Here is a 5,806-nt window from a genome sequence, read left to right as displayed (position 1 = left end):
GCTAAAACAACATAAAAACAGGGCCATACGTAAATGGGTCAGAACCAAACAGAATATGCAGTACCAAACAAGAGACGGAGAGTGATTAGAAGACAAGCCACGGTCAGAGGAACAAGCAATCCAATAAGCACAGAGACCAGGAACATAGCTAGTGAGTCAGAGACTATTATTGGCACAGGTACATGTCGAGGAAGAGGTTTAAATAGAGCACCGAGTTCCAGGATCAAAACCTGATAGGTCCATGGCTTGGCGCTCCATTATGTAGTCGTAGGTAGAAGGGGAACCAGAATAGTAGTCACAATCTAGATAAAATTCTAGAGTGCTTCCTAATGAACACAACACATTCAAATGGCTAAATAGGAGTTTAACAAACAACGTACAAATTCTCCTGTCGTTTCATTCTGCAGGAAACAGGATGAGGGTGCAGTTAATCAGACAACCACCAGGTGGCAGCAACAAGGACAGGTGCAGTATATTAGAATCCTTCATCTTTGCATATTAACAGCAAAGAAAAATGTGACATGAGTCAACTTTGACTCACTAACTCTAGTTGTTAAGAGCTCTTTGCTGTGTCCTCGCCCTGAAAATAATGTGAGTGTTTTGTTGTTCAGAAAGGCTTCTAATCCAGCAAGTGTAGATATAACGCCCAACCGGATTAACCCTTTCCTTCCATCCACACAACAAAATAAAAGCATAATCTGCACAGTACATCGCCTGCTTTAAAAGATATTGGACTTTATTGATGATATGGGGTTTTTAAGCCCTGAGAATAATTTCCTTTGGTGGGCTCCAGGAACCCGGGTCCGACACTGGCTCATAACCATTACAGTGAATACAGCTGAGCTGCAATGCAATAGTTCTGCACTACTGCTCCATTATCTGTTCTGTAATGGAACCATGAAGACCCTGATAACTGGACGTTCTGGAATAACATGAATATATTTTGTGACTATTCACTTAGGTTAGAAACATAAGGCGAGACTGTGAAAAGAGTGGCTGCCACAATCTACAGAGCTGCACAGGTAAGCCCATAAAACAACAGCGTCATAGGGAATTTATGTAATTTGGGTGGAGTTACATTTAACCCTTTACACACATTTCCTGAACCAAGTGACATGTCAATTTATAAAGATATTCCCAAATTAATATGAGAGGAATCTGGATAATTTGAAGATCACTCCAGGACTTTATAAGCAATACCCTGGCACCAGTGTTGCTCAGTATAAGTTTTCTTTTTGTTAGTTTTTTTAGAGCTGAGTGATTCTTCTTCAGTTCATACATTCTCAGTAAGGTGGCTTTCACGTGGTCAGTGTTTAGTCAGCGATTATCATCAGTGATTGTGAGCCAAAACAAAGTGTGGAGGCTACACAAGGATAAGGTATAATGGAAGGAAGGTTTTTGACCTGCACCTTGTTTTGCTCACAATCACTGATGCAAACACTGAACAACCACTGACTGTCTGAACGTAGCCTTACCGAAATGATAAATGGGGCAAAACTGACGCAGTTGCAACCAAAAACTTTAGCGGTGCATGGCTGCTGCAGTTTTCAAATTGAATGATAAGAGGGGATTCTTTGGTTTGTCATTCTGTTTCAGGCTACTTTCACACTTGCGGTAGCCTTTTTCGTGCTACTGCAAGTCCACCGTGCTGGTGTAAGTCCGCTCCGGACTCAGCACGGCAAACATGCTGAGAGGCGGCCAGAATAAAACCGCAGCATGTTGTAGTTTTATTCCGACCGCCTCTCAGCATGTTTGCCGTGCTGCGGCCGGACCTCTGGCCCGCCCCATCATAATGAATGTGACCAGAGCGGACTTCCGCCAGAACGGTGGACTTGCGGTAGCACGGATCCGGCAGGCTGCTCCCCCGCCGGAACAGCCTGCCGGAAAAGGCTACTCCAAGTGTGAAAGTAGCCTCATCCGCATATATGTCCTAATAATTGTATTGCCCATGTGGTTTTGCAGGTGAAGCGTCTGTTTCCTGGCAAAATTAGGGATTCCACTCATCATTCCAAACATTCAAACTGCAGTGGCCACGTGCTGCTCTGTTTTTCAGCTGTATTGCACCCACGACAGTGCTGCTTACCCTAATTCCACTTAAAACCTGAAAGGAGTGACTATACCAGCTGGACACCCTGTTCTCTAAAGGAGGTTGCTCCATTGCTCTGAAGATGTTCCCCGAGAAGTGGGCATATTACAGGGTTTGTTTAGTCGGAGCAACCATTTTAAGCTGCTTTATTCATCTCTGTCGGAACTGCTAGAGTCTCTAGCAGTCCCAGTGGTTGGACCCTACCGATCATATACTTAAAGGGCATCTGTCAGCAGATTTATACCTATGAAACTGGCTGACCTGTTCCATGTGCGCTTGGCAGCTGAAGGCATCTGTGTTGGTTCCATGTTCATATGTGTCCACGTTGCTGAGAAAAATGAAGTTTTAATATATGCAAATGAGCCTCAAGGAGCAACAGGTGCGTTGCCTTAACTGCTAGAGACTCTGCTCTCTCTGCAACTGCTGCGCCCCCGGGATATATTAAAACTTCATTTTTCTCAGCAATGCGGGCACATATGAACATGGGACCAACACAGATGCCTTCAACTTCCAAGTGCACATGGAACAGGTCAACCAGTTTCATAGGTACAAATCTGCTGACAGATGCCCTTTAAAAGTATTCCAATGAATAAATATTTTAAAATGTTTTCTAATCTTTCGGAGAGCTTGCTCTTCTGCACATATATACAAATGGCCAATTGGCACACACTGTATGCCTTCTCAAGGTCCAACGAGCATTGTTAGAAGGCAGTAGATTTGGTGAAGCTAGGGTACTTTGTGTTAATAGAGCTTGCTAGAAAAAAATTAATTAGGGCCCATTTACTTGAGGTGATACAGTAGGCAATGATTAAGAACGTTCCTGATAACTGGCCCAATCCTTGGCCCATGTAAAAGGGCTTTTACAGGTAATGCTGCCCCATATCGTGCACTGTTTAACTGTATGGTTTATAGAACACTGATCAGATTTAATGTACTAGTATAGTATAGTATTATAGTCAATAGAGTCTGTTCGGTGCAATTTGGAATACAGCACCTCCATTATTTTCCTTCTTCTGCTACTCTAATGGAGCAGAACAGCAGACATTGCTTACACTGGTGTGAACCCAGCCTTAGTACGGCAATTCTAATCAACTAACAGTAGTAGTCTGTTTAAATGGCTAATAGGAAATTTCTTATACTTTTAGAAAAATTCAAAAAAAAAAACTATCACTGACTTATCAACGAGATCAGATCAATGTTGATGAAATAATTTGTCTGGGATCCAGTCATCGTATAATAAGTAGGTGACATATATGTGCGATCGTTAACTAAACTCCTCAACATTGAAACTGCAACACCAAGAAGGAAAAGCTATGGAATTATGTAAATCACACGACCAATAGACATGTTAATGATATGCAAACGATAATAAAAGGAAACAAAATATGTAAAACACCTTGATTTATTTAGTAACGAGTGTGAGTGCCACGCGCAGAAATACACAAACTTACACACCTAGCCATGCCACCTTGCCAGTCTGAAGAATGTTCTGCCATACTGAATGCACTTGGGGACTTAAATTTTCAAGATCCGTTGCTGCGAGCTCCATTTGCAATTCCAGACCAATGATGTCCCAGATGTACTCGACGGGAGACAGGTCCGGAGGCGTTACATGCAATGCTAGCATGTTTAGGCCACAGTACCATGAGCAACATGCGGCCTGGCATTGTCCTGTTGAAAAACTGTTCCTGGGACACTTTGGGGAAATGGCCGTACCTCTGGTTCCACAACCAAATCAATGCAATGTTGAGCTGTTTGTGTACCTGAAATGAAAATTAGATGGTCCGGCTACCAATCATTATGCCACTCCACATCATAATCCTTGGGGTCGGATCAGTGTAATGTTCTCTTGTGAAATCCTGTTCATGGCATTGCCCAAATGATCTCCAGACCAATTTGCAGGTATCACTAATAATTAAAAACAGCTGAAGAGGCACTGAGCCCCCATGATTATTCAGGATCAAACAATGTGTCCTGCCCCCTACCATATATCTGACCACATGGAGCAGAAAAATACAGGAGGAATCCATGACGGCAACCCCACAACCCCATAGCGCATGCCCGGGATCCAAAGCAGCGCATGCCCATGTAGAATCACATGAGACGTGCGAGACACATCACATGGTCGCTCAGCTACGAAAAGCGTCACAGCGAGCGCTCCACGTAACCCACAGTGTTTACTTCCGCTAGTCCCTGTGTTGGGCATGCGCACTCCATCTTGAGATGGGTGCAGCAATTTTGAAAAATGGCAAGAAAAGAGGCAATCCAGATATAGAAATAGAGACATCCTTGATCTTCAAAAGGAAATCAGACGTGTCTCTTATGTATGATCTAGTATTAACTGCAAACTGTCTCAAAAGTCGGTCCAATACAACCGCTGCAGGATTCAAAATAAAATCAGTCTCCATGACAATTGGACGGCCCGGTGGGGACTCAAGGTTCTTATGAATCTTACGGAGACAATCCAGAACCAGAGTCATAGGATGTTTAGGTAAGAAAAGGGAATTCATATCCTTATCAATAAGGTCAGTAGCAAAAGCATGATCAACTAAAGTTTTTAAACGCTTCTCAATCATGAACTTAGGATCCAAAGACACTTTCCTATACACTTGTACATCCGCTAGCTGGGAGTAGATCTCATCCAGATATATCTGTCAGTCCATTACGACACTAGCGCCCCCCTTATCGGTGGGCTTTATGATAATACTGTCATCCTGGGCCAACTCATCAATCGCCAATCTCTCAGGATCAAGGATGTCTCTATTTCTGATAAGGCTTTGTTAGTTTCATTTAATGTTGTATCTTTGTATACTTCAGTCAAAACAGGTTTTGGAAACTTCATATTTTTCTAATTCCTGTAGGGAATTTATTATGGACCCACTGGAGATTATTTTGACGAGCAATTATTTTTTGTTTGGCGACGACTTTTGGGTCCAGACGCGCAGTACCGCTATGGGCTCAAATGTCGCGCCAACTTATCTTAACATCTTCATGGCCTGAATGGAGGAGACTGTCGTCTATGTGTCCCACCACTTCTTTTATGTGCTGGAGTGGTGGAGATACATAGATGGCATTTTCCTCATTTGGACGGGTATATCAGGTCAGTTGCAGGAACTTTTTGCATTCCTTAATAAGATAGACGATGATATTAAATTCACCATGACATGTTCAGATACATCGATTCCGTTTTTGGATACTTTGGTGTATAAGGAGGATAACAGATTAAAAACTGACTTGTTTCGGAAGTCCACTGATAGAAATAATCTTTTACATTATTAGAGTTGCCACCCAAAATCCATCATCCAATCACTTCCCTTCAGCCAAATGCTGAGGGTTGAACGGATTGTGGATGATGAATTAAAACACCAACAACGTATGGATGAAATGAGCACTAGATTTAGTGCTCGTGGATATCCTAATCATTTGATAGAGGCTCATCGCCGTAAGGCCATTACCCATGATAACATTTCTTCCAATATTAACAAAGGGCCTTCTCTGAAGCGTATTCCTTTTGTTTCCACCTATGGTAGAGGGAGTGGACAGAAATCATCAATAATCCGTAAGCATTGGTACATGCTAGGTAATTTTTTCCATGAGATTCCTGAGTTTTCACGTCCACCACTGTTCTCTTATAAATGGCCCCGGAATATATACGTGACAGATGAGCACATGCCGATATTTGCTATATCTGTAATCCGGTATCGGCCATCATCAATAAGA

The 5,806-nt window shown here is 42.6% G+C and overlaps 1 long non-coding RNA gene across 1 annotated transcript; it reads left to right on the top strand.

Moving 5' to 3' along the window:
• The first annotated feature begins 297 nt into the window (after positions 1–297).
• LOC120993679 lies at positions 298–2,103 on the top strand. Its single transcript, XR_005777309.1, has 3 exons — positions 298–465; positions 962–1,022; positions 1,963–2,103. It is a non-coding gene; the product is annotated as an uncharacterized LOC120993679 (long non-coding RNA).
• Positions 2,104–5,806: the final 3,703 nt, after the last annotated feature.

Source organism: Bufo bufo, chromosome 3 (genome assembly GCF_905171765.1).
Source record: "Bufo bufo chromosome 3, aBufBuf1.1, whole genome shotgun sequence".
Taxonomy (NCBI): domain Eukaryota; kingdom Metazoa; phylum Chordata; class Amphibia; order Anura; family Bufonidae; genus Bufo; species Bufo bufo.
The sequence above is the reverse complement of the archived record's forward strand: the minus strand, read 5'-3'. Positions and strand labels throughout refer to the sequence as shown.